General features: G+C 37.0%; 1 long non-coding RNA gene across 3 annotated transcripts; it reads right to left on the bottom strand.

Moving 5' to 3' along the window:
- Window positions 1-11494: 11494 nt before the first annotated feature.
- Window positions 11495-15905, bottom strand: LOC307158940. 3 transcript variants are annotated; one of them, XR_013821312.1, is made up of 6 exons: window positions 15808-15905; window positions 15123-15191; window positions 14796-14851; window positions 14475-14515; window positions 13503-13634; window positions 11495-11572 (listed from the first exon to the last, which is right to left on the bottom strand). It is a non-coding gene; the product is annotated as an uncharacterized lncRNA (long non-coding RNA). The 3 variants fall into 3 exon arrangements; XR_013821313.1 differs by lacking the exons at window positions 14796-14851; window positions 15123-15191; window positions 15808-15905 and having other exon boundaries at window positions 14475-14555; XR_013821314.1 differs by lacking the exons at window positions 11495-11572; window positions 14796-14851; window positions 15123-15191; window positions 15808-15905 and adding an exon at window positions 12647-12690 and having other exon boundaries at window positions 13494-13634; window positions 14475-14555.
- Window positions 15906-18915: the final 3010 nt, after the last annotated feature.

Raw genomic sequence — 18915 nt, 5'->3', positions numbered from 1 at the left:
ATTAGCACCAGGCCTATTCATAGTTGTTTGTAAAATGATTAAAAACAGCGAAAAGAAAGTCTCAAAATCCAAATGAATCAAATGAGATTGACTCAGAAAAGACGTCAATGAATGCACGTGTCACCTGATCCACACATGCACATCTTCTTTGTTGCATGCGCAAATTATGATACACTAATACAAAAGAAAACATTTGTATTCACAAAAATGTCTCTATTTTGTACAAATTGCTACACATTCATTCAATTTTGAATTTTGCACACGCAAGTTGAAAGGCATGGATAAAACATTTCTGCAACATGTATCAAGTTCATTGATAAGTGTGCTTGCACGTGTTAATCATTTTGATACTATATTCTTCCCATACCAGACCAGCCCACTCCTCATTCACCCCAGGGAAGCTGCGCGTCTGTGGGCGGGACATAATCACAGCATTTATCCAATGACCATCTAGTTTCGAAGCACTGAAAAAACTGTTCAAAGCAGCCCTATTGAAGTCAACGGACGCTGGGCTTCAACAGGGAAATGCACTGCCCAATGAGAAGGAAATCGAGTCAGCCGACCTGCTATATGTAACTGATTCTGAACGAACTCATTCAGAGATGAACGTGTTCTAACGCATTTTTAGTCAATAAAATGTTAACACAATAGTACATATTTGACCATTAATTTTTTTGACATTATAGGGGAAGGCGAGCTTCCCTTGCAGTCTTAAAGAAATCCCCACTGGTAGCCTATATATAGCCTATATACCGTAATATATATGATATTACCATCCATGAATGAATCAACAGAAAATACTATTGATTCATTCATGTTTATTCATTGATGGTAATATCACAAGCAAATAAATTACTTTTTACTTACCAAAAATCAACATCTGTCATTTTTCACAGGTTTTTTTTTTTTTTTTTTTTTTTTTTTTTTTTTTTAAGTAAAATGTATTGGCCAAATGATACTTACCTTATTTGAGAAAGTACGTTCTAATTTAAATGTAATACCTACTCGCATAGTACGCAATTTCGGCCGCAGCTAGGACTCTCTATTGTTTGATTGTTCGGACCAATCAAATTGTCAGGGCGGGCTTTATACGATGATGGACAGATGAGCAACGGTAACGTAATCACCTACGTCACCAAAGAGTGCTTGATTTGAATTAGTTTACAACAAAGACGAGTGCAGCTGGAGAATTGAGATTTCACGAGTTCACATTTACAAATAAGTCAGATAGAATAAATGCTTATAGCCTATAATATTTCACGAGTTCACACAAATAAGTCAGATAGACTAAATGCGTATGACGTGCTGTCCGAGGGCTGTGGGCTCGGTAGCCATACTCCCCCGTGTTCCTGGTTGTGAGAGAACAAGACAAGAGTGAGGATTCGGGGTGGTGGAGGGATGCTGAAAAACTGTCAAGGAGTGTTAGGTAAGTTGACAGAGTGAATGCTTCCTCATGCTGATATAGGGTAACGTTAGACATGGTATTGTTTGATGACAAGTTGATATTGGATTGATTATTTGTACGTGCTTCTCCCGAACTTTGTTTATGAAACATCATGTGTAGATTCCGCCATCGCGTCTGTTATAGAAGATATCCACAGCGCATTCATTTTAAAAGAGGAACAGAGAGCCGCGACATTTTGTTGGTTGAAAATATGAATGAAGAATATGCGTCATTTACTCCGTTGCTCTGATTGGTTGTAGGTCTATCCAATTGACCTTTCGCCGAGCCCCGCCCCCCTTAGTTACTGTTGCTACGTCCGACAAACAAATGGTCAAACACGACCAGCGCGACAGATTGCCATGACGGAAAGAGGTATAGTCAGTGACCATTTTTGGAGCAATACCTCCGCGATATCCTCCAGATCGAGGCAAAAGGGGTTACAGAGTGCAGTGGAGGGATATAGGCTATTCAAAATATAAAAATACGCAATGAAGGAGACACGACTACTATCTACGTCTCTATCGAGGCTAATGCTTACCGGTGTTCACACATCATTTGTGATATGACAAAGAACGAGGAATCAAGTGTTTAAAAGCATTGTAAGACACTTACTGTTGTGTTTTTGTGTGAAAGAAAAAACTCTCTGAAAATAAAAGTGCTGTCAGCAATAATTTCTTATGTGTGTTTTTTCGCATTGACTAAAATTTTAAATGCTGCAAAACACATGGGAGTTATATTCCCGATGCTGTAGTTTATTTGATCAGTCACTATATCATTAATCAAGCTTAATTTGACTTTTCAACTACAATTAGGCAGGTGAACTGAAAGCTTTTACAATCTTTTAGCTATAACTTATATCATTGACAAAAGTATGTGGTGCATTTTCTTCCAAAAATGATTTTCTTTCTTAAATTCATGCTTCAAGTTGACAAAGCACAATAAACGAAATCACACAATAACTGTTTAACCAGACATAGCCTTAATTTGCATCTAAATAACTTTCCTTGATTGTCTTTCATAATGCACTTACCATAATATTTATTAGGGGGGCAACGGATCACAAAAATCGCGGTTGAGACCATAATATTTATTAGTGGGGCAACGGATCATAAAACTCGCGGTTCAGACAATATTATGTTTTTTGAGTTACAGATAGGATAGTTTTTCAGATCAGAAAAACAAAACAAAAAAAACGTTAAGTAGCCATCGATACCACAGCCAGCAGACGTATTTATGCTTCGTAATGTTCGACACATTTAACTGGGAGTGGGGCCGTCCACACTGTTTGTGTTTTCGGCTTTGGGAATGGAAATAACACAACTCCTCCAGACAATCTCTCGGGGTATCTAGTGTCCGATTTACAAACGCCGTGGGCGCACGCTTCACCATCTTGCTAATGTTTGTCGGACCTGCTCACATAGTAACGGTTGCTATGATGTGTGATTGGACAATGGCCGTTTTGGGGGAGGGGCCGGCGAAAGGTCAATTGAGTGCAGAGTTTTTTTTTTTTTCCTGGTTCGGTTGAGACACGCCCCATAATCAAATCTCTATGGAGCAGTCTCAGACTCACATTCTGACTAGAATATGAGTATGACGAAGTCAGGCTAATAACCCTCCCAGTCTACAAGGAACTGTTGACCTTGACCCCGGCGGCGGACATCTAATAACCGGACAGTGTAGACAGGAGAACCCTCGATATGAATAGGAGGAGAGAAAGAGCGCGCGAGGGAACGAATGACCGGCTTGTATGGAAGGCCAAAAGGGCCAAAACGTGTGAAACTGTCGTGTAAACACGTAATTACGTGTTAACACGCAAATTACGCGTAAACACGCAATTTACGTGTTAACACGTCATTACATGTTAACACGTAAATGACGTGTTAACACGTAAATTGCGTGTTAACACGTAAATTATTAGACATTAGCACCACCTACTGGTTTGGTGCTCTTGCTCAAACACACAGAACCTAATTAGATTAAGCTTGTAAAAAGACGTTTTTAATGTGAAAATACATGTTGAACAATGTCTTTTCAGAATATAGGATACAACTACATATAATAATTATTTTAAATGGGCCTATTTAGACAGTTAAGTTAACTATAACTAATCAAGCCCTGAAAGGCATGACCATTTTCACAATCACAATAGAAATTGTGTAAGGATAATTACACATTTCTCCAAACAGTATTTTCATGTACACTTATACCATATTTCTAAAGCATCTTTTTGAAACCTCTATGCATTTGTTAGAGAGCCCCTTCTGATAACACCATTAAGCCTTATGAATCTGAGATAGTGCATTGTTTTGCTGTGTTTTTCGAAGTTAATATATATATATATATATATATATATATATATATATATATATATATATATATATATATAACAAAGTTATTTATATTACAACACACACACTACACTTTGCACATTATATTACATACACACACAAACACATATATTTTACAAAGTTATTTATATTACAACACGCACACTACACTTTACAAATTATACTACATTACACCCCCCCCCCCCCTTATTTATATTATTTATATTATACACACATGCGTATGTCATAATAATAATAATCTAAGACAAGAGTGGCTTGAATTATCAATAATTGAAATGAGACAGAATTCCTGCCATAAAATGACATTTTACAATGGATATTCAAATGTGAAATCTGTGAATAAGACCAACAATTATTAAAATAAATTGTAGCCTAATATTACTACACAGAACAAGAGATTATGCTATATTCTCGCCAATGTTTGGATAGATTTGGAGATTACACTCGTGATCTATCTATTCAGTTTCCTGCAAGTTATACCCTTCCGTCAGTGTCGTTGGCTTATGATGGCTGATGAGGTATGATCAGCGTTGTGCTTGCGTCACTCTATCATGAATAATTCAAATGAAATAAAGGTGTTGTGTCACGTTGACACTGCCTGTCGTAACTGTTTGTAATCATTCTCATGACTATTAATGTGATGATGCACACCTTCGTTGTATTGTATTTATTCATGAGATTGTGAACGAGCTCTTACCTAATGGATACGTTGAGCCTACGTCCAGGGGCGTGTCTAGAGGGGGGGCACGGGGTGGCACCGGCCCCCCCTGGAATATGATTGGCCCCCCCTGGTGCCCCCCCAACATCATTGGGCTAGATTTACTGTCAACATGACAATGCCATTAGTTCGCCATTATTTTCGTCAACGACATTTTTTCACAGACGAACACGAGACGATAACTATATCAAAAACAGTTTTAAATGACGACAACTATGACGAAAATGTATTGACATTTTCGTCAACGAATAAAAAATAGATGAAAATGTTAGGGAGGGACGATTGGGGAAGAGATCCAGTCAGAACTGATTTGCGTTTGTGGTAGATGCGCACATTTGAATTGTAACGTGCTGATCTACTCAGCGGCACACGAGTTGGAATGCGCTTGATGCTGCATGTCTCACAAATCGTTATAAAAATGTAAACGTCTGGGAGAAAGGGCAGACATATGGACAGATCTGAATGAGAGTGACGACGCGAAAGAGAGCTTTATTCGGTATGTTTTTATGTGCGAACACACACACACGCGACCCGAAGAGTGCAGCCCTGCACATAGACAGCTAAGCGCGCTACGCGCAAAGGACTGAATTGAGCTCTCTTTCGCGTCTGAATGGACAAATACACACAACATGTCCGTTTTTGAGAGTATTCACGTAAACACAGTCGGTTATGTCTTTACAGAACGTACAGTTGTGAGAATATCGGATGTGCATTAGCAGTGCAATTGGATCTCCACACTCGGTCTTAAAGTGACAGTGACTAATAAACCTAATGCCTTCTGTACACTTAATATTGTTCAAACAACAAAATAAAAAGAGAAAAGCATTCACTGCTCTTTAATAATAGCTTTAATAAAGATTAATTATATTTAATTCATACAAATAAATATATCTGCTTGAAAGAATAAACAATGATGTATGTAAGTAAAGACTGCATAATCATTAATTGAAAAAAAAAAGACTGTTCTACTTTAGGAGAAGTTTTTCCAGTTGAATTTTCTGATTTCCCATGGGCCCCCCCTCACTGGTTCTTGGTCCCCCCTGTGCCCCCCCATTTATAAAATCCTGAAATCGCCCCTGGCTACGTCACCTGGCATCTTCAGTTTGGTGCACGCCCGTGATGCGCATCGTATAGTAAATACAGAGACGTGAAAACAAACAGCACAAAACATAGCTACTTTCGGTTTTAATAAACACTGTTAAACATATTACGGTGGGTTGTATACGTTGAAAATAGTTATTTTTTTACTTTATTTAAGTTTGTCATGAGTTGCTTCGCGATTAGCGCGACAGTCTGCCATTATATGCAATCAAAATACCGTTGCATTTGGAATCAATACGATTTGATGTTGTTTCAGAGTTATGAATTATTTATCTTCGACTTCGAATTATCCCCCCATGTCTATTAACAGAGAGTTGGCTAAGTGAATGTCCGTAGCCTAACCCATTTCTCTCTTTTTTTTCCCCCAGAGATGACATTTGGTAGCATATAATTAAATAATCGATATCAATTATGTAAAAAAATAATTTAAGTCCTTAAAATAAAAATATGAGCACAACTGGCACAACTAATCAAATGACAAAATGACAAAAATTAGAAATTGGATGCAGTTATTATAAACGTCATTATAAACTGAATAACACAATAAATAAGTAAAGATAGATAGATGACAGACAGACCCTTACGAATATAGGCTAACAGTTTTACTATAGAAAAATAATAATAAATTGGTCTTCTGTGGTCGACAGTGCGGTGAGGGTGAGAGTGCGCGCGCCGGGCGGGCTCTCTCTCTCTCTCTCTCTCTCTCTCTCTCTCTCTCTCTCTCGGAGGTGTGGAGAATGTTGTCAAGGCTGGATCTGGATTTTCCCTTTGCCTGCAGAGATTAGGCCTATTGTCTGTGATGTGGACAAAGTCCTCCGGCTGGACCTGACATGAAGACTTGATACAGAAGCAGAAACAATCTCTCTCACTGACCTTGATTATGCAGTTGCGCAAATTTACAGGATTTGTTTGTTATTTGTGCTTGTGCAAGATAGCCATACCAGCCAGTAAAGTTCCATGGTTTCCAATGTGCCAGCACGCAAATCACGTGTGTGGTGTGTGTAATGTAGTATAATTTGTAAAGTGTAGTGTGCGTGTTGTAATATAAATAACTTTGTAATCCCAGATAGTAATTGAAACGATGTTAAATCAACATCCCGCTGTCAACGATAAAATCATTGAATCAACGTCGAACTCTGATGTTGATTCTTCATCATGTTGCACCCTCTATTATCATTGAAACAACGTTTAAATCATACCTAGAGATCAACAGAATTTCAATGGTATTTCGATTACAATGGATATTGAAACAATGTTGAAATCCCAGCATATCAACAAAACTTCAATGGTGTTTTAGTATACCACAGGTTTAATCTGAAGGTCTGTAAATTTTAATATAATATTAAAAACATTATTATTAGGCTATAATCCTGCTTTATCGACAGCCAGGATGGGCTATAGAAAATAGAAACTATACCTTTAGGCTATAACCTAGACTACCACAAATGACACCCCACGCATTCTTTAAAAATTAAACAATCATTTTTATTGTATCATTTCATTTTTTATTTATTTATTTTTTTTTTTTATCTTTTAACGTCCTGCAGCGTCTGTCTTCCAGCTCCTCCCGCTCGGTCTGGGGCGTAGCGCAGCCACTTCTGTACAGCTTGAGCGAAGTCATAGGTGTTTGTAAGACGTTGAGTCAAGGCATCTAGAATACAAGTAAAAGTATGTGAGTGCATGTGGTGTGCAGAATCAGAAACAGATATTTTAAGATTCTCAGATGAGGCTTAATATACTAAAGACTTACTTGAAAAACTTGGAAAAAAAAGGACAAAAAGTAAATCACAGTGTCAGTAAACAGCAATTTAATTCAGAATCATCCACTGCCCTGATTATTTCGCCACAAAGCAGATGATAACATGTTCTTTTAAACTGGGCTTGCAAAGTATTTTCTAAAGACTGAACAATTTTTATTCATGAATAATGGACTCCGTTCACTATATTTAAGTAAGATGCCTATATCACATCACGTAATTTTCTGTCACATGTGCTATAATGTCTGAATGGAACATATATCCATGACTGGTCGAGTGGCAGCTCCACCTGCCACGCAAAGATTTTACCCCCTCTCTCATCTTGCCATCTCATAGTTAGGTAAATCATTTTATATTTCTGGTATGAAACGCATTTTTGTTGAGGCTGTATAAGCCGGACTACATTCAAAGCACTTTTCAAAACTACCCAATATGTTCATGGATGTATTCGAATTAAAGGGAGGCAAAAAGGATTAGCTTGCAGTGTGACATCTTTCATAAGGACAATTTATGAGGCCAAGTGACTCTAAAAAAAATCATGTTTATTATTTTATTAAATCAGAACTAATTGTTAACTCAACAAATTAAATATAAATAACTGGATACTTATAACTAATTAAATAGTAAATGTATTGATTAGAGTTACCATAGACATAGAAAAGATTTTTCTGGTTGACTAAATCTAAATTGCACATTAATTTCAATACTGGGTGCATGGAGGAATATGCATAAATCTCACCCCAAAAACAGGCTAATAATAAGGCTATGTCTTTAAAATTAACGAGGCATTTTAATTGTTTCTAAATGAAGTATGTGGGGCTAAGTCCCCCCTTGACGCCAGGCCTGGTTGTCAGGCGCTGTATAACAGTGCGCGTGTGGCGCGCGCGCTTCCCCGCGCTCAGAAAAGGTGCAGAAGATCATCAAAAATCGTGATATCGCATAAGCACTAGTATAAAACGACTGTTATCATTTCTGAAAACAAACACAATGGAGTTACAAAACTGTATCGCACGCATATCGCAGCACTGCTCGAGGATTATTCATATTTTGGATTTGTAGGCTATTACGATGGTCTAATCGACATTTCCAGTTAAAGATAGGCCTACAACTCGAGACAGTTCTGCATTGAATAAAGTAAAGGTAAACCATGTCATTTGTGTAATTCTGGCCCGCCGCGGTCACTGCTGTGGGTAGCGCTAGCGCTAGATAGAGCACTATGCTAGCGTTGGTTCCGCCGGTGTTCTCCGGCGGTCAGAAGAAATAGCCTGGGTTTCCCCATACTGCCTTGAGCAGCGCGATTTTATTCACGCTGCAAGGCATACTTGCCAACCTTGAGACCTCAGAATTAGGGAGATATTCAAAGGGGGGGAGGGGGGGAGGGGGGGGGGGGGGTGAATATACATGTATATATTCGAACATGTAGAATATATGTCGTCATATATATATCACACACACAAACGCAAAGAAAAATGTAATTAATTTATTTGACAAATTCAATTCCTTAAGGCCTCTCTCCAGGAGGTTAGACCCTAATTTGTACAACAACAACAACAACAACTCTCCTCTACTAGGGGTTGCACGACTACTGATTTCTGCTAGTCGATTTCTTATCAAAACAATACTCGAGTTACTCGACTACTCGTGGTTCATGCTACTGTAAATGAAAAGACATGAAATAGCTAGATCTTATCAATAAACATTTATTAATTCATAGCCTAATGCAACAATTACATAGGTAAACTCTCAAAACATTATAATTATGACATTTCATTTTTAAATTTTCATGTAACAGTCTAAAGCTAAATAAATAGCTGTTCTTGCCTTTCATTTCAGACTAGGGGCCGTTCACATTTCGCGTCTTTTCCGCGCTCAAGGTCGTTATTTCAACCGTAGGCGCGCGGCCGCGGTGAGCACGCTCATAATGGAAGCAACGTGCGCTAGTTTTTCCAGGCGGGTTTTTCCTTCTCATCTCCAGGAATATATCTAGTAGTAAAGCTAATGCGAGGGCTAAGCCTTTGCTGATACTTCTTCGTCGTCATCATGGAGAGCGCAGTTTGGTTGCATAGCAACGACAGACGCCATGGGAGCGCAAGCGTTTGGTCTGAAGGCGCATAGAGGCGCCCAGTGACGGATGGTGTAGCAATATTGTTGTCCGGGTGGAAATCGGGAGAAATTCGGGAGAAAGGTCGGTCCAGGAGCTTTTCGGGAGGGGCTTTGAAATTCGGGAGTCTCCCGGAAAAATCGGGAGGGTTGGCATGTATGCTGCAAGGTAGTCTGGACCATAGATATCATATAAAGGCTAGATGTCTTAAGGCGGAGTCACTTCCGGCATCACCGGCGGCCATCTTAGGACAGGACTCTGTGAATTAAGGTGAGTGAGCAGCACGCACACAAATCCTCTTATCTCGCTGAAATCTGGACAGATTTACAAACGGTTTGGTTTCTTACAAACGTTATTAACGTGGCTATAATTCTGAATGCTTAAACATTTTGAACATAATTATTCATATGTATGCAGTATAATAGCTACATCTCTGACGTTTATAACAAACCAAACCGTTTGAAAATCGGTAGAAAATTGAGCAAGTTATGGTTATTTAAAAGTACATGCACCATGTTATGAGTGAGCGAGCATCCTGTCGTAAGATGGCCGCCGTGTGCGGATGTCGAGCTCCATTGGCCAGCAGCGCGCACGAGACATCTAGCCCATAGATATCATATAAAGGCTAGATGTCTTAAGGCGGAGTCACTTCCGGCATCACCGGCGGCCATCTTAGGACAGGACTCTGTGAATTAAGGTGAGTGAGCAGCACGCACACAAATCCTCTTATCTCGCTGAAATCTGGACAGATTTACAAACGGTTTGGTTTCTTACAAACGTTATTAACGTGGCTATAATTCTGAATGCTTAAACATTTTGAACATAATTATTCATATGTATGCAGTATAATAGCTACATCTCTGACGTTTATAACAAACCAAACCGTTTGAAAATCGGTAGAAAATTGAGCAAGTTATGGTTATTTAAAAGTACATGCACCATGTTATGAGTGAGCGAGCATCCTGTCGTAAGATGGCCGTCGTGTGCGGATGTCGAGCTCCATTGGCCAGCAGCGCGGACGAGACATCTAGCCTTTATATGATATCTATGATCTAGCCTTTATAGAGAGCCTAAGTCCCTCCCCTTCCGGTCGACCACCATGGGACCTTATTTCGGAAAAACATTGTATGGTAGTCAATGGCGAGAGACAACAAATATTTTGATCTCGTTTGAATTGTGCCCTGATTTACACATATGTTTGTCAATTTAAAAGATACATTTTAAAGTCAAGAAAGTTGCAGCTTGATGTAAAACTGCTGAGGTATAAGACTGTGAAAACACGTAATTACAAAGACTACAAACCCAGAAGGCGCACACGCGACGTCATCCCTGCTGAAAAAAACAATAGAAACCATTACAGAATTGCTAATGGTTTCCACTACAAAACCATTACAAACCATCAGCCGTTAACCATTAAAACCATTACCAAGTGGAGTCCATTACGTAGTGTGTTTTGGGCCATATTCCATTAGGATTTATTGGTTTTAAGGGTTTCCATTACAAATTTGTATTGGTCATGTATTTTAATGGTTTCCATTACAGTTTTGTATTGGTTCTGATGGTTTCATTACAAATTTGTATTGGTCATGTATTTTAATGGTTTCCATTACAGTTTTGTATTGGTTCTGATGGTTTCATTACAAATTTGTATTGGTCATGTATTTTAATGGTTTCCATTACAGTTTTGTATTGGTTCTGATGGTTTCATTACAAATTTGTATTGGTCTTGAATTGCACATATTTAATGGTTTCCATTACAGTTTTGTATTGGTTAATATTTGTAGGTTTAATGCATTTAGCTGTTAATAATTAGGACATTAATTATAGTTTTTAATTAATTAATTTGAATTATTATTACAATTATACACAACTGATATAAGCTGCACACCAACTTTTCAATAGCTTACAGCTCAGGTTTTGTTTAGCAAAGAATGAAGAACATGCACCTGAAATAAAAATGATATACAGTATTAAGACCTGCTTTTTTACTCAACCCAGATGGAAATAAACATCTGACACAAAACATTAATATTACATTTTTATTATTTGATTCACAGTTATTCTTTTACATTGTGTGGCTTCACTGGGGCTGAATGATTAGACCTGCAAAAAGAAGGAGAATTCATTAGGACAATGTACCTCTTAAACCACATTACCAGTGCATAAGATTATCCATACATTATATTTTTAAATATATTCATCCAACATCTTTGGGCGTACTTTGAGCAGATTCAAGATCTTGCCAGCTGTGAACTTTGTCCACTAGTCATGTAATGTTCATAGCATTACAGTCATCTGTTATTTAACCTTCTCCAGGTGTAGGTTTTAAATTATAAAACAGATAGTTCAGGTTAGGGATGCACCCCGAAATTTAGTCAAGTTGGCGTTTTTGCTCTTAAAAACAGACGCCCATAATAGTATCAAACTGCAGAGCCGCAGCACTATTGAATGGGAAAGAAAGCTGGGTCTCGAGCAAAAAAAGCTGCTCAACAGTTACCCAATGATATGATGAAATGTAAAAGTACAAAGATATTATAAGAAAACATTACTATTACATTAACAGGTTTTTTCCTGGCTCAAAACGAGGCGGAGGTGGTAAAATCCTGATCATGTATTTTAATAGTAAGATAATTAAATTAGCATTTTTCGTAAACCATCATATACTGTATTTCCCACAGTATTTTTGAGGGTGGAGCTCAGTACCTCTAGGGGGGTCTGGGGGCATGCCTCCCCGGGCAAAAATTGACCAAAAAATGAACACATTTTTTTTACATTTTAAAGATAAATTAATTAATCTGGTGCACCCGAATCCGCTGTTAAAAATAAATATTCCACCCGCCAACCGCCCAAAATATGATATTCTCTGATTTAGATATCTGCATTTGATCATCACATTACAATTATTCAATTCTCAGTGTTAAGCATGATAATATGGTAACATATCACACTGAAGTAGGCTGCTTTAAAGTTAACATTTATTTAAATTAAAAGAAATTCTTCTTTTGGCAAAATTACATTTCCTTAATAACCGAATTTTATTAAATGTAGGCCTATGCTCCATCTTTCATTTCAAAATATTCAATTATCAATACATTCAATTAGAATAAGACACTAGGCTGTTAACAATCAAAACGTTGGGAAACACAGTAAGACATTTATATTATAAACTTCTTAGATACCTTTAGAGTTGCTCTATCTTGTTCAGGTTTCATCTGATTATTCTCATAAAATATAAAAGACAAATAAATACTAATTTTAGTATTACTTATTGAAAGCCAATTTCAACAGAGGTTGCTATTTTTACCAACTTCTTCAATGATTATATTTAATCTAACAAGCACAAATAATTTACGATATTGGTATTAGCCACAATGAGCTGTGAATTATGGGTTATCAGTATCGATCCTAATATTCCATTATATGTGTCCCGGTAAAACTAGTGTCCTCATAGACCAGGATTCTGTCAAACTAACACAACACACTGAGATTCTCTAGTCAAGTTAAACATCAGGAGCATGTACTTATGATGTCCTCATAAAACGGTGTCTTCATAAAACAGGTGCAAGACACACACATCCTGACACACTGTAATAAACACGCATGTTATGGGATGCATTAAAGCCATGAACATATTGTTTTATCATTCATACCTATCTGTGGTAGTGATATTGCAGGCCTCTGTGAAGTCAGGCTATGTAAAGACTATGCCATGTTATTTTACAGTTGATTACTCAATTTCTGTACCTAAATTAGACTTACGTGGAATATTTTTAATTTACATCTTTGTTACATTTTTTATAGTTATAGATAGTTATATTTTATAGAAATAGTTTTTTTATACTGCATTATGCAGAAAAAATTCAATATTGCAATATCAGTTTTTTGCAATATCGTGCAGGTCTATTTCCGTGGGTAATTTTTAACCTTTAATATTACCTTTTAATAATAAAACAAGTAAAATCATCACTTTAAATAACACAATGTATCTGCTTTATTAAACAGTTTCACTTAAGCATGGGAACACTGAACTCACCTTTATAATGATTGCTGAATCTGCCCTGGAGCTCATCTTTGTCTTTCTCCCGAAGTGTAAACTGCATGTCCTCCTCCAGAGGCTTGATCTTCTCCTTCACTGACTCACTTCAGGCATTATCTCATGTGTCTGCTGTCATAGAAAAAGGCCCTCAATAATCCTGACCATTGCATTTCTTTTGACATATTATTCAACAAGCTTAAACTTAAAGGTATAGTGGAGGATTTTTTTCTTCCGGATGGATCATCTATACTATTGGTCCTCCTAATTGTCAATCATTCTGGTGATATGTTTACGTGCTCGTCCCTTAGTTTTCGCTTTCTGCGCATGCGCACTTTCAGGTGTTTATGTGTGGTGACTAGTGAGCTACGGTTAACGCCATTCATTGAAGCTCGCCGTTTCACCGGGTCGTTTGAAAATGTTTGAGGTTCTCAAGAGAAAAAGTTTGTACGAACTGTATGAGAAGAAGAGAAAGGCCTCAGAAGAGAGAAACAAGATCAGAGTGTTTTTGGGAGATTGTTTCACACGATGGCGTGCGCTGAAAACACAGGTTGGGCTTCCCACTGATGCCTCAGTCGCAAGGTTTCTACTCGACAGGTAAAGTTTGGCATGCTATTTGGAGAAAAAGTGCAAATCTTCTTTTGGAAAGTAATCTTGTATGAGCGATGCCGACAGCAACTTGTAAACAGAGCGTGCACGAGGAGAACCTCGCACACGTTTATAGGCATTCCCTCTCGGGAGCAGGTAGAGTGTTGCGCATGTGCATTTTTTCAAAAAGTGGAGAGGGCGGTTCTTATCTAAAATTCGGAAAGATCCTCCACTATACCTTTAAGACATAAACTGTGTTTAAGTGAATATAAGTATGAGTATTGTTTCAGTACCCATGCCTACATATGGGTGTGTTCATATGGATGAAAGCCTGTTGTGTTCGGTCTCTTGATTTGTGATAGTGGCAGCTATTGTGAAACTCACCTTCTTCATCTACTGAGTGTGGATGGCATCAAGGTCTTGTCCTGAAGAATCACAGGGCCAAACGCTAGGGATTATTTCATCTGATAACAAGAGCATAGCCACAAGTTTAAGAACTCTAATGATATCTTTACCCCCTTATATTGCATTGGGGATATAAATTCAAACATTTTAAAGGCTAAGAGTATGAGCTATGAGTATACTCATACTTAAGCTGGCCAGATATCTGTGAAAAATAACTTGCGTGCCTGAACCACATTTAGCATTTAAAAGTAAAAAGAATTTCAATATTTATCAGTAAAAAAATGCATACAAAATAAATACCCCTGAGTTGGACAGTATGGTGTCTGTCTCATTGGCCAACATAATTCAAACCAGACCTAGAGAAATAAAATAAAATATACCAATAACCATGATATCCTGTTATCATAATAGTTAAATTAATTATTATAACTACGACCATTATAACATTATATTTGTCGCCTATTATTTATCTGATTATTTAGCTTACATGCTTCTCAAGGACAATCTCACTGAAAAAACCTGGGGTTAATGATTTTAAAATGTGAGACTTCTTTCAAAAGCATAAATCTTACAGACCCCAAACCTTTGAACAGTTAGTGCACTATGTTTGAGGTGGTTTTGCTTAACTAGTCATATGGTTCATAGCCGTGGAGATTCTCTTGGACAGGGGGTGCAGCAGGCCTTCAGCATGATGATCTAGATTAGAACATAACATGCAATTTGTCACAGAGCCAACAATGTTACATAGAATTTACAATAGAACATTTACAAGCTAGAGCAGAACTTATTTTATTTATATATATTATATATATATATATATATATATATATATATAAAATTCTTAAGATAATGTATTGTGAAATAAATGCATATGAAATTAGTATCATGATTAATCAATAGAGGGGTTTTTTTTTTTCTGTTGCTCCTGAAATAACTTTTTTTTCATCACTATTTGTAAGTGACGTCACTGATTAACAGTACAGTGCATTCTTTTAGGTTAAATAAATTAGCTTACTTCGAATCACCCATCCAAATTACCAGCAAAACAAAACTATCAAAAACTGTTATGTACAAAAAAAGAAGTGGTTAAAACCCCAAACTTTCATAAACAAGAGCTCCAGTCTATAACGTTAGTTAGCCTTAGCTTAACGTAACGTTAAGTGAAAATGGTTGAGATGCTAACGGACTTTTTTGAAGACACAAAGCCATTTCTATAAAGAAAATATTCAACGGAAGCTTGTCAATTACACGCAATAAAGGTGTCAGGGACGTTTGTATGTATTATTTGTGTGAATTTGTTGACTAAACTCACCTGAAAGCAGTGAAAACAACAGCGAGAGACCGGAGTTCTGCTGTTTGTCAGTTGATGATGATGACGTTTCCTCGTTTCCATCTGCTCTCGCGCAGCGCGCTCGCTCCAGTGTTTGAATCAGGTTTGAATGCGACTCGAATGTTCACGCGCACGCGGATTAAAACACTTCAAAGTCACGCAGCATTTAAATAAACGTCTAGAATTAAAACATATAACATCATTTAAAATACCATTAATATTAAATCATGAATCTTAAACTCATTGTGTAGTTGTATGACCCATTCATGTGCAAGAAGTAGCCTATTATAAGTTTTTTATTTTATTTTTGAAAAATTCAATTTACATTTAATGATACCTTGCGTTACAATACTAATAACTGCGTTATATAACTAAATGGCAAATAAATAAATAAATAAATTCTGGGTTCCAATTAACTAGTGTATTATAATCAACTCCGTCTATATTAACTTATTGTTTGTGTGTGTGAATTATTATTATTAGTATTATCATTATTATAGGGAGGGAGCAGGAAGACGATGACGAAGTATATGCGACACACCGAAGCAGTTTGTTTATCTATGGATCCAACATGACAGACGTAAAAATATATGCATATTTTTAGGAACACATCTACAAAAATATGCCTGTATTTCAAGTTGATAAAATAATTTAAAATCCACATCAGTTTATTTGTGCCGACGCGCCACGCCCTCCCAGGATCTATAACGTTACCAAGGCTACTTCCACTTTTAAAAATGCATCACAACCGCGCGCGCGCGTTCTGCTTGCAGTCGTCAAGATGGATGCTGAGGAGTTGAAGAAAAGAATAGCTAGTGGAGATTGTAAAGTTGTCGACAATACGTCATCAAAAATCAAGTCTAGTGTGTGGGAGAAATTTGGAGTTATCTGAAGAAAATATTGTGAAAGGCTTTGCTGCAAACATTTTCGTGTTGGATAGCCGCAAATGTGGAGCTTCATCCCTGAGGAAGCACGCAGATAACTGGTAACAAAGCAGCTCTATCGAACGGTATTTTTCATATTTAACACTGTTAAGTATGTGTGGTGTGCAGGGTGTGTTTGAACCCAAAATTGTCAGATGTAGGCTAGACGAAATTGTGTGGCATATAGTGTTGTAGCCGATTTGATGATTAGTGATTTGATAGACATTCGTAGCGCCCAATAAACGGCTCTGGGCATTCGTAAACCACGCCTCAAATACGAGAAAATGTACATGTGGTTCCCAGACCACGTCTCAAAGAGAAAGTGGTCTGACGTTAGCCAGGCTAGCTGTGTTAATAGATTTCACAACACTATAGCAATGGGTACAGACATGTATTTTGAGCTAGCTGTCACAAAAATAGACTGGACCAATGAGGTTTTGCTAACTTTATAACCTAGAAGAGAACCACAAAGTAGCCTACTTTTGGCAGATTTGGACACATTGGTAAAACAAAAATCTATTTCAGTGACTGCAGCACTGCGTCGGTTACTACATTAACCATCATTTTAACGATCAACCTAACAGTATTTGATTTGGTACAATTCATTCATATCGAACATTAAGCAAGCTTACCTGTACGCTTGTGCCAAGGTCCAGAAATGAGCTGTGTCCGGTGCAGTACGTTGGTGTCGATCTCCCAGTCAACCAAAAATCGATGGATTTTCAAACATATTTCCCGGTCAACTATATATCGATGCATTTTCAATCATATTTCCCGGTCAACTATATATCGATGCATTTTCAATCATATTTCCCGGTCAATTATATGCCGATGACTCTTCAACAACAGCGTCGTTTCCCGGTCAACTATAAATCAATGACTTTTCAACAGATTCAGCGATCGCCCGGTAAACCAAATATCAATGCTTAATCAATCATAAAGATAACTATAGATCAATGTTGTTCCAACATTGTTGCCATCAACATTAATAACATCAGATTTTCATCGATATGGTAATGGTGATTCAACATTTATTTTGCATTGAAATTTCAACATCAACCATAATGATGATTCGGATGGAAAAACAATGTTTATTCAATGTTGGCTTGCTGTCTGGGATATATATGTGTTTGTGTGTGTAATGTAATATAATGTGCAAAGTGTAGTGTGTGTGTTGTAATATAAATAACTTTGTTATATATATATATATATATATATATATATATATATATATATATATATATATATATATATATATATATATTAACTTCGAAAAACACAGCAAAACAATGCACTATCTCAGATTCATAAGGCGGTGTTATCAGAAGGGGCTCTCTAACAAATGCATAGAGGTTTCAAAAAGATGCTTTAGAAATATGGTATGTAGCAACAATGGGTTGTACATTAATATTAATATTAGCTCAAATGATCTATAGGGAATTTTAATAATTAATCATGAATATGATTAATATTTTGTATGTTACAGTTACATTAATTTATCGCAGCTGAACTAGATTGATATGAACGATTACCATAACGGGTTATGGTTCGTCATTAATACATCAATTGTTCTTATTTCAGCTCGAAGTTATGGGATAACTTTAATGGAATTAATTTAGTTATCAAACAATCTGTTTGTCCAGCAAACATACGTAAGATTAACTTAACTCTCAAGGAAAATTATCCTTCTTACAAACACGAGAAAGAGTATCTTTTCCAGGCCTTGAAAAGACACTCTCGGTGTTTGTAGACTAAAATTAGGTTACTTAAATCGTAGCCTACCAAGATAAAGCATATAGCTAAGATCGAACATTTCAGGGACTAAGTAACATGGGCAGTTAAATCAGAGTCAGTCAAGGGCATATGGAATTTAATAATTGGACCAATACATCGAACTAAGGAATATATCAAACTACACAATACACACGGATTATATGTCTATGTAAATACAGTTAAACAATACAAGATAACGAATAACAGTGAGAGAGAATAAAATGATCAGAGTTAGAAAAAGATAGAATGCCAGAAAAGGATTAAGAGAGAGTGGATGAGAGAGAGAGAGAAGGATGGGAGACGAGATCGGAAGTGAAAGCAAAAATCTGCGATCAGAGATCGCAGTTGGCTATGGCAAAAATCACAGACAGTAACCCTTAAGACACAACAAAGA

Source organism: Squalius cephalus (genome assembly GCF_949319135.1).
Source record: "Squalius cephalus genome assembly, chromosome: 5".
NCBI classification, from domain to species: Eukaryota; Metazoa; Chordata; class Actinopteri; order Cypriniformes; family Leuciscidae; genus Squalius; species Squalius cephalus.
The sequence above is the reverse complement of the archived record's forward strand: the minus strand, read 5'-3'. Positions and strand labels throughout refer to the sequence as shown.